Here is an 11826-nt window from a genome sequence, read left to right as displayed (position 1 = left end):
AAAAATAAAGTCTGACACTGTTTCCACTGTTTCCCCATCTATTTCCCATGAAGTGGTGGGACCGGATGCCATGATCTTCGTTTTCTGAATGTTGAGCTTTAAGCCAACTTTTTCACTCTCCACTTTCACTTTCATCAAGAGGCTTTTGAGTTCCTCTTCACTTTCTGCCATAAGGGTGGTGTCATCTGCATATCTGAGGTGATTGATGTTTCTCCCGGCAATCTTGATTCCAGCTTGTGTTTCTTCCAGTCCAGCTTTTCTCATGATGTATTCTGCATATAAGTTAAATAAACAGGGTGACAATATACAGCCTTGACGAACTCCTTTTCCTATTTGGAACCAGTCTGTTGTTCCATGTCCAGTTCTAACTGTTGCTTCCTGACCTGCATACAAATTTCTCAAGAGGCAGATCAGGTGGTCTGGTATTCCCATCTCTTTCAGAATTTTCCACAGTTCATTGTGATCCACACAGTCAAAGGCTTTGGCATAGTCAATAAAGCAGAAATGGATGTTTTTCTGGAACTCTCTTGCTTTTTCCATGATCCAGCGGATGTTGGCAATTGGATCTCTGGTTCCTCTGCCTTTTATAAAACCAGCTTGAACACCAGGAAGTTCGTGGTTCACATATTGCTGAAGCCTGGCCTGGAGAATTTTGAGCATTACTTTACTAGCGTGTGAGATGAGTGCAATTGTGTGGTAGTTTGAGCATTCTTTGGCATTGCCTTTCTTTGGGATTGGAATGAAAACTGACCTTTTCCAGTCCTGTGGCCACTGCTGAGTTTTCCAAATTTGCTGGCATATTGAGTGCAGTACGGTCTTTCTAATTTGAATCTTTCCCCTAATAACTAAAACAGAAATGAGATCATTTAGTCTTTCTGGAAAGATCTCTCTGTCATCCCTTTTTTCCTGTCTCTTTATTCATACAGTGTGGAGGTTCTGACTCTGGAACCAGACTGCTTGGGTTCAAATCCTAGTTGTACCACTTACTAACTGTATATTCTTGGGGAAAACTTTCTGTGTCTCAGTTTCCTCAATTTCAAAAGGGGCTCACAATAGTAATAACCGCTTAATAAGGTTGTTGGACTTCCATTGTGGCTCAGATTTAAAGGATTCGCCTTCAATGTGGGAGATTTAGGTTCTATTTCTGGGTTGGGAAGATCCCATGGAGGAGGGCACAACAACCCACTCCAGTATTCTTGACTGGAGAATCCCCGAGGACAGAGGAGCCTGACAGGCTGCAGTCCATGGAGTTGCAAAGAGTCGAACATGACTGAGTGACTAAGCAAGTGCATGCACACACACACACAATATTTGTGTTGTGGGAATTAAATGAACTTGCTCATGAAAGCAATAGAACAAATTTTAGAATATGGTTGCTGCTGCTAAGTCACTTCAGTCGTGTCCGACTCTGTGTGACCCCATAGACGGCAGCCCACAAGGCTCCCCCGTCCCTGGGATTCTCCAGGCAAGAACACTGGAGTGGGTTGCCATTTCCTTCTCCAATGCATGAAAGTGAAAAGTGAAAGGGAAGTCGCTCAGTCGTGTCCTACTCTTAGCGACCCCATGGACTACAGCCTACCAGGCTCCTCCATCCATGGGATTTTCCAGGCAAGAGTACTGGAGTGGGGTGCCATTGCCTTCTCCTATCACCAGCTGGGACAACCTTAATAGTTTTCATTCTTTGCCAACTGTATCTTCTTTTAAAAAAAAATTTATTTATTTTTAATTGAAAGATAACTGTTTTACATAATTTTGTTGTTTTCTGTCAAGCATCCACAGAATCAGCCATAGGCATACATATGTCCCCTCCCTCTTGAACCTCCCTCCCATCTCCCTCCCCATCAGATCCCTATAGTTCCATGAATCATACAGCAAATTCCCATTGGCTATCTATTTTACATATGGTATTGTAAGTTTCCATCCATCTCTCCTCCATCCATCTCATCCTCTCCCTCTTTCCCTCCTGCCGAGTCCATAAGTCTGTTCTCTATGTCTATTTCTCCTTTGCTGCCCTGCAAATAAATTAATCAGTGCCATCTTTCTAGATTCCATATATACGTTAGTATATGATATTTATCTTTCTCCTTCTGACTTACTTCACTCTGTATAATAGGCTCTAGGTTTGTTCACCTCATTAGAACTGAGTTAAATGCTTCCTTTTATGGCTGAGTAATATTCCACTGTATATATGTATGTACCACAGCTTCTTTACCCATTCATCTGTTGATAGATATCTAGGTTGCTTCCATGTTCTAGCTATTGTAAATAGTGCTGCAATGAACATTGGGGTACATGTGTCTTTCAGTTTTGGTTTCTTCTGAGTATATGCCTGGTAGTGAGATTGTTGGGTTATATGGTGGTTTTATTCCTATATTTTTAAGGAATTTCCATACCATCTTCCATACTGGCTGTATCAATTTACATTCGCACTAGCAATGCAAGAGTTCCCTTTTCTCCACACCCTCTCCAGCATTTATTGTTTGTAGACTTTTTAATGATAGCCATTCTGACTGGTGTGAGGTGATATCTCATTGTAGTTTTGATTTGCATTTCTCTAATAATGAGCAATATTGAGCATCTTTTCATGTGTTTGTTAGCCATCTGTATGTCTTCTTTGGAGAAATGTCTGTTTAGATCTTCTTAATGGTTTTACTAAATGCCTACTGAAGCAATCACATTTTGAAAATCACATAAGTAGGTAGCTTTCATCAATAAGCTTGTTTCTAAACTGATTTCTGGAGATAAAAAAGAAGCCCGCGAGGAAGTGTGGGTGGGAGGTGGTGGGAGAGGAGGAAAATTTTGTTTTTCAGTACCAGCATTTAATCCTTTCATCTTTCTTCAATAAAACTCTATGGACTACATATTTGTATTCTGTTATACATTGAAGCGTAATCCCCTAGGCTGGAGGAGGGTAGGATAACCCACCCCAGTATTCGTGCCTGAAGAATCTCCATGGACAGAGGAGCCTGGCGGGCTACAGTCATGGGGTTGCAAAGAGTCAGACACAACTGAGCAGCTAAGCACAGCATAGCACAATCCCTTAGGATATGAGGGTGGAGGCCACATGAATGTGATTAGTGATTTCATAAGAAGAGAGGACACATGCCCAAGTGATGCGAGCCTGGAAAAGCCAATGAAACCTCTGAGCAACTGATTTTTGCATGAGTTGAGTCTTGAAAGTTGAATAAAACTTACTAGACAAGAAAAATAGAAAAATCACTCCACAGAAAAGTAAGCACATGCAAAGGCATAGAGTCATGGGATGGCCTGGAAGTCTGAGGAACTGTAAGAAGTCCAGGCCATCTGAAGCTTAAAACACACCATATGTAAAGAAAGCTTAAGATAGTGGAGATATATTAGGGAGGATTTCTTTTTCCTTGTATATCAAGTCAAAGACGGAGAAGGCAATGGCACCCCACTCCAGTACTCTTGCCTGGAAAATTCCATGGATGGAGGAGCCTGGTAGGCTGCAGTCCATGGGGTCGCTAAAAGTCAGACACGACTGAGTGGCTTCACTTTCACTTTTCACTTTCCTGCATTGGAGAAGGAAATGGCAACCCACTCCAGTGTTCTTGCCTGGAGAATCTCATGGACGGGGGAGCCTGGTAGGCTGCAGTCCATGGGGTCGCACAGAGTCGAACACAAATGAAGCAACTTAGCAGCAGCAGCAAGTCAAAGAGTTTATATATTACTCTGTGAGAGCTGGAGTAAAAATTTTTCCAGTAGTGATTTTTTAACAAAAAGATGACATGACCAGGAAGTGAGATAGTTAGAGTCAGAAGGTAGTAGTAGTAATAGTCACTCAGTTGTGTCTGAATCTTGGCAACCCCATGGACTGTAGCCCACCAGGCTCCTCTGTCCATGGAATTCTCTAGGCAAGAATAGTGGAGTGGGTGGCCCTTCCTTTCTCCAGGGGATCGTCCCAGTTCAGAGACCAAACCCTGGTCTTCTGCACTACAGGCAGATTCTTTACCTTATGAGACACAAGGATCAGAAAAATGTCAGCTCCAGTACTGTAATAGCCATGTTTCCTAAGATCAATTATTTAATCTCCCTTAATTTCCTCACTTAGAAATACTAAGGTAATACATCGCTGCTGCATGTTGTATTAGAGATAATATATTTAGATGCTTGACATTGTGTTTGGTGTATAATTGTTTTGAGGGTTCTTCTCCCTTTTTTATGCAGAAAGGAGTCTCTGAGGGCAGTGAAGGAGGATACTGTAATAGAATAGGAGTACCGGGACTCGTGAGGGGGGCAATGCCACTGACCTCCACGGTACAGCCTTTAGCACAGAATTGGGAGTGGTGAAGAAAGGTGAGATTTTAAAGATCTTTCTCTTCCGAGGTAAACATTTTGTGGCTCTTGGAAGTAGTCCAGTGAGAGAAAGAGAAACTCACAATTAAGATGTTTCGTTTAGGAAGCCTGAGACATCTTCCATATTTTAAGCACCGTTCTAGGTGCTGCGGATGAATAACATATATTTTCTTCCTTGAGGTTTTCCAAAATCTATCAGTGAGACAGATACTTGTATGAATAGACACAGTATAAAGATTTATATTCTAGGTAGGATTTTTGTAACAGCATCATCTTTTATCTATTTTCCAAGTGGGAAGAATAATTTATTTTGAACACTTTACTGAACCAATTTTAAATTATGTGAGCATTTTCAGGTCTCAGAATGTATTCTTACTAATTGTAGTCACCATGTATTCTCAGCACTAAATTTCTCAGATCAGTTTTTTATCCGTTATGTATAATAGCTCAAACAATGCCAGTACAATTTTTTTTAAAGTTCAAAATATAATTAGAGGCATCTCATTAAGATTTTAAGATAAGCACTTTGAGTCCTTGCGTGCAAGGTCTTGTAATCGCAAATATCAATTCTTTAAATTACATGATTGTCAAGAACTGGAAAGAACCGTTAAGAAGAATAACAAAAATAAAAAAAGCTAAAGTATAGTGACACATAAAGAAATGAGACATTTCCAGAAAAGCCATTCATTGTTTTCATTATTAATTTTCTTCCTTTTAGACTGACTAACAAATAGCATTTTCAGTCAAAACTGTACCTTTTAGAACTCCCTGTATGGTGTTGTTTATTTCACCATGCCATATGTATCCTGAGCATAATTCTTACTATTAACCCTTTTGAGGCTGCCAGTGGTTTCAGTTTCTTATCTTCTTATGTCTGGCACCCAGAAAAGTATATCACTTTCTCTAAATTTGTCATCTTTTCTACTATGTTACTGACCCATCTTAATATATCATGTTCTCTTAATCTTTATAGTCAGAATTAAATAAAGAATTCATATTTGGATCTTTTAGCGTTCATCAGAACTTCTATTTCTGTTGGAGAGTTTTTAAAGCATGTGATGGAGGAGTTAGAAGAAGAGAGAGATCAGATGATTTCATAGTACCCAGGAGAGGAGTTTCCATTAAGAAGAATATAGGGACAGATAACACACAGTAAAAGGAGGAAAGGAGGAAGTGGAGGCCTAGAAATCAATGTCATAAAGGCACAGAAGTAGAGTAGTAAATGTGTGTATTTCTTTTAGAAGATGAGAGAATTGGAGGATGCCAGTGGAAGGATGGAGGTAGGGACTGGCAGTCAATTGCCATGGAAATCCATAAAGAAAGCAGGTAGAACAATTGTTTTCTCAAGGAAAAAATTTAACCTCTAAAGGGTCAGATGAGGTTTCTGGTATGAAAGAAAATACTCTGTAAAGATGGATGCTGGTTATATTTAAATAAAAAAGAAAAATTTTGACTTCTAGCTTATTAAGTTCTATGCTTTTGAAGCACATTAGATTACCTAACCTGCTTCTTCATTTATATCTGCCTGAAGAGATTTGGTGTTTTTCTTCTAATTCAAACCAATTCAACAAACATTTATTGAGTGTCTGAATGTGCCATATAGAAAAGATGAAGATCAGCCTCAAGAAGCTTACCTCTTATGAGTAGAAGCAAGGTTGGGGGAGGAGGAATTAGAACAAATGTCCAGGTAGGTAGATGGTTTTCGGGTAAAAATGTAAGAGCAGCATGGAAGAAGTGATGTGAGGATTTGTTCAGGACGTGTTTCTGGAGCTGATTAAAGTCAATTCATACTCAAGTGGAAATCTCCTGAGCTAGGAAAAGGCATTTTAGAGGTAGGCAAAAACATGTTTCTCTCTGCCACTGCCCCTTCCCCCACTAGTACTTCTGAACTACAAGGACTGCTGAGTCATAAATTCCTAGGTTGTGTGAGAAGACAGGAATAGGATTTATTTAGGACTATATTTATATAGACCTAGGATACTCTAACTAATGAGACGATAATGCTCTTCTCCATTATATATATGGTGGTGGTTTAGTTGCTAAGTCGTATCCAGCTCTTGTGACCCTATGGACTCCTCTGTCAGGCTCCTCTGATTCTCCAGGCAAGAATTCTGCAGTGGGTTGTCATTTCCTTCTCCAGGGGATCTTCCCAATCCAGGAATCGAATCTGGGTCTTCTGCATTGCAGGCAGATTCTTTACAGACTAAGCTACGAGGGAAGCCCGTTATATACAATTTCTAATTTTTCCAAGATTGCTGTTTTGGTATATGTTTAAAAGCAAATATATAAAAAAAAAGTCTTTTCCTTTTATTTTTCTCTTTTTTAATGTATGTTAAGAACTTACAGCTAAAAGCCAAATAATAATTATCATAATTATAGTTAACTTTTACTGATGCTGTACTGTATTCTAGGAGATTTGATAAATCCTCTATGTAGACTATTTCGCTGAATCCTCACAACAACCATTTGGGGAATATACTATTATTGCTCTTATTATTATTATTGATAAATTGAGACTTAGAGAATTTAATTAACTTATCACATGGCTAGGATGTGATTAAGCTAGGACTGCAGGACTGGGCAGTCTGACAATAGAGCTCAAACAAAGTCTTTGTCTTGACATCATGAGGCAGAAAATCTTTTGCATATGTCAAGACAGATGTGTCGGTAAGGGCCTTTGCTCCTTGCAGTGCTCTTTAAACCTTGGACTCATTCATTTATTCAGTCAATATTTATTGAGTACCTATTATGTGCCAACACTGTGGTAGGCATTGAGGATCAGAAGTGAATACTACAGAAGTTATCTCTGTCTTCATGGAGTTACCGCTGTAAAGAAGAAAATGGAAACGAGTGACTGATCATAATCAAGTATAATAAGAATTGCAAGAAGGAACTACAGTAATGTGGTGCGTTTGGCAGAAGCCTATCATATTTGGGAATTTGAGAACTGCTCTCTGAAGAAATGAGAATTACACTGAGATCTGGTGCATGGAAGAACAGAAAAAAATTACCTAGGTAAACTGGAAGAGAGGAGAGTTTCACACAAGGTGAATACCAGGGTGAGGTGGATATACCAATGTCTTCCTGTAAGGAAGGACTTGATTCTCCAGCCTTCGGCAGTGCTGACAACCTCTTCAGGCATTGCTTCAGTTGCAGGGAGAATGTGACCCTTGCCCAAGGTCACGTTTTCCCTGCACATGCAGGCCAACTCTGCTGGGCCATTTCTGTTTCATAGCTACCTGCACAGTTGGCTGAGGCTGTCAGGCTTGCATCACAGCTTGATTTCTCAATCCTGCTCCTACCCCCTCCCTTCCATGGGTGTTGATCTCAAGAACACTCCCTAATAAACATCCTGAACACTAAACCCTGCCTGAGTCTACTTCCTGGAGAGCCCAAACTGAATGACAACATAAAAAGCTTTGCCAAATCAAGGCATTCAGAATGACTGTAGTTTGAGAGACAGAGATGAGCTGTGGTCAAAAAGGTAGACAGGGGTCAGATTCTGAGCTCCTGATAAAGCATGCTAAGGAGTTTTCCTAAAGGCAGCAGCCAATAGGAAGCCATAGCAGGATATTAAGCAGGAATGACATCAGTAAATTTGTAGTTTTGAAATTTGCAATGCATGACAGGGGTGCTTTGAATATCAAATTCATATCTTTCAAAAAAAAAAAAACAAACCCAACTTTTTCCTTCTTTCAGATAGTAATGGTAAAATAAAGGTACCAAATTGTTTTTCCTATCCTTGAATCATTGCTTTTCATTCCCCTCCCCTTATCAATAAAAACTACTAAATCTGCTCCATGGTTCATGCAGTTATAATCCTATGAAATATTACATAATATTACCTTCTTGAAAGACTTCCTCATTGATCAATGTAAAGAAATAGAAGAAAATAATAGAATGGGAAAGATTAGAGATCCCTTCAAGAAAACTAGAGATACCAAGGGAATATTTCATGCAAAGATGGGCTCAATAAAGAACAGAAATGATATGAACCTAACAGAAGCAGAAGATACTAAGCAGAGGTGGCAAGAATACACAGAAGAACTATACAAAAAAGATCTTCATGACCCAGGTAACCATGACCAGATGAACGTGGTAATCACTCACCTAGAGCCACACATCCTAGAATGTGAAGTCAAGTGAGCCTTAGGAAGCATCACTACGAAAAAAGCTAGTGGAGGTGATGGAATTCCAGTTGAGCTATTTCAAATCCTGAAAGATAATGCTGTGAAAGTGCTGCACTCAATACATCAGCAAATTTGGAAAAGTCAGCAGTGGCCACAGGACTGGAAAATGTCAGTTTTCAGTCCAATCCCAAAGAAAGGCAATGCCAAAGAATGCTCAAACTACCGCACAATTGCACTCATCTCACATGCTAGCAAAGTAATGCTCAAAATTCTCCAAGCCAGACTTAAACAGTACATGAACCGTGAACTTCCAGATGTTCAAGCTGGTTTTAGAAAAGGCAGAGGAACCAGAGATCAAATTAACAACATCCACTGGATCATCGAAAAAGCAAGAGATTTCAGAAAAGCATTTACTTCTGCTTTATTGACTATGCCTAAGTCTTTGTGTTCATCACAACAAACTCTGGAAAATTCTGAAAGAGATGGGAATACCAGACCACCTGACCTGCCTCCTGAGAAATCTGTATGCAGGTTAAGAATTAACAGTTAGAACTGGACATGGAACAACAAACTGGTTCCAAACCAGGAAAGGAGTATGTCAAGGCTATATATTGTCACTCTGCTTATTTAACTTAAATGCAGAGTATATCATGTGGAATGCCAGACTAGATGAATGAAGCACAAGTTGGAATCAAGATTGCTGGGAGAAATATCAATAACCTCAGATATGAAGATAACACCACCCTTTTGGCAGAAAGTGAAGAACTAAAGAGCCTCTTAATGAAAGTGAAAGAAGAAAGTGAAAAAGTTGGCTTAAAACTCAACATTCAGAAAACTAAGATCATGGCATCCAATCCCATCACTTCATGGCAAATAGATGGGGAAACAATGGAAACAGAGAAAAACTTTATTTTGGGGGGCTCCAAAATCACTGCAGATGGTGACTGCAGCCATGAAATTGAAAGATGCTTGATCCTTGGAAGAAAAGCTATGACCAACCTAGATGGCATATTAAAAAGCAGAGTTATTACTTTGCCAACAAAGGTCTGTCTAGTCAAAGCTATGGTTTTTCTAGTAGTTGTGTATGGATGTGAGAGTTGGACTCTAAAGAAAGCTGAGCGCTGAAGAATTGTTGCTTTTGAACTGTGGTGTTGGAGAAGACTCTTGAGAGTCCCTTGGACTGCAAGGAGATCCAACCAGTCCATCCTAAAGGAAATCAGTCCTGAATTTTCACTGGAAGCATTGATACTGAAGCTGAAACTCCAATACTTTGGCTACCTGATGTGAAGAACCAACTCATTGGAAAAGCCCTGATGCTGGGAAAGATTGAAGGCAGGAGGAGAAGGGGATGACACAGGATGAGATGGTTGGATGGCATCACTGAATCAAAGGACACGAGTTTGAACAAGCTTCGGGAGTTGGTGATGGACAGGGAAGCCTGGCATGTTGCAGTCCATGGGGTTACAAAGAGACATGACTGAGTGACTGAACTGAACTGAAAAGACTGTAGGAAATAGTGTTATGTGAGGACTTGGATAGTTATTTGTTCTGTGGCCATGAAAGCAAACTGTTCAGTGTTTCTGGAAAAGCTTAAAGTAATAAGTCACCAGATACATGACCTCCAGATACAGCATTGCAGAAAGACCTGTCCTCCTGCCAATTATATGCCTGCATCCTGCTTTCTAATTCTGAATTTTCACCTCAGTCCCCAGATATGTTTAATATATAGTAGCTATATTATCAGTTTATGCAAAGAGGAATATCATGACAGTCAAGATTGGATTTTTTTAAAAAAAGCTTTATTCAGGTAGCTGCATAGATTTAAAGTATACAATTTTGGTAAGTCTTTTTTTAATTTTTTTATTTTTTTTATTTCTCATGTGTACCCCATCCTGAACCCTCCTCCCTCCTCCCTCCCCATACCATCCCTCTGGGTCATCCCAGTGCACCAGCCCCAAGCATCCAGCATCGTGCATTGAACCTGGACTGGCATGGTAAGTCTTAATTTAACCTATGTATGCATTTGTGAAGGCATCATTGCAGTCAAAGTAGCAGATATTTCTAGTACCTCAAAACTTTCTTTGTGTCCCTTAGTAATCCCTTCCTCTCCTCCTTTCTCCACTCTCTTCTTCAGGCTGTAACACTGACCCACTTTCTGTCATACAGATTACATTGCCTAGAATTGTATACAAACACAATCATATGGCATGCACTCCTTTTGTCTGACTTCTTTCACTCAGCATAATTATTTGGAAAACTAGATGTAAAATGTTCAATTAAATAATATTTTATATGTGATCAAACTTGTTAGATATAAAAAACTTTGTATTTAAATTACATGATAACATATGGATTGTAAATATTGACAGTGAAAGTAATGTTCAACTTTTTAAGTATAACTGTTCATTGTGCCTTAGACTAAAACTTTGCTTCTAACCAAAGCCATTGTACTTTGAAGTTATAAACAAAAAGCACCTGATCTGTGAAGTTGACCAGCAAGTCTGTATTATGGGAATATAAATAACACATTTGGTAGAAGACTCTCCTTTCACCAAATTAGGTGGCTAAATAATCTGGAAAACAAAGCTGAAGAGTAGTTGCTATGAGGTGCTGAACAAAAAGACAGATGGGGCATATGCTGAATTCCTCTAATAGGCTTGGTTAGACTGGAGACTGCCCCCCTCAATACACAAGCCCCTGTGTACACACACACTCATTTATACATGCATACACAAACAGCACCACACTTTTTTCTTCCACAAATTGCTTTTAGTATAGAAAAGAAAGTGAAAGTGTTAGTCTCTCAGTCATGTCTGATTCTTTGTGGTGACCCCGTAACAGCCCACTGTCCATTGGATTCTCCTCTGTCCATGGGATTCTCCAGGCAAGAATACTGGAGTGGGTAGCCATTCCCTTCTCCAGGGTATTCCCGACACAGGGATTGAACCCAGGTCTTCTGCATTGTGGGCAGATTCTTTACCATTTGAGCCACCAGGGAAGCCCTTTAGCCCAGAGTAGTTCAGCAATTGCTCCATATTACCATTTAGTCTTCTATGTACATCTAAAAGGGATTAAAACTAAAAATCATTTAAAAATATCATTATACCCCAACCTCAGAACTATTTGTGCATATAAAAACACAAACCCAAGAATATCACAAAATCACATCTTTTAATTTTTTAAAAAAGACTTTTTCACATGCAGCACCAACCCATATACATAGGAAGCACTCAGTGTATATTTTTCAACTGAACCACAAAGGATTCTGCTCTGTGACTGCATCTTCCCTGGTGTCAAGTCACCTCATTTTGGCACACCTGAAAAGCCAATGTTTTCATTTCCTTCAAGGTAACATATGTTTAATCTGATTGTCATTTCT

The sequence above is a fragment of the Bison bison genome, unplaced genomic scaffold, assembly GCF_000754665.1.
Source record: "Bison bison bison isolate TAMUID 2011002044 unplaced genomic scaffold, Bison_UMD1.0 scf7180017864519, whole genome shotgun sequence".
NCBI lineage: Eukaryota > Metazoa > Chordata > Mammalia > Artiodactyla > Bovidae > Bison > Bison bison.
The sequence above is the reverse complement of the archived record's forward strand: the minus strand, read 5'-3'. Positions refer to the sequence as shown.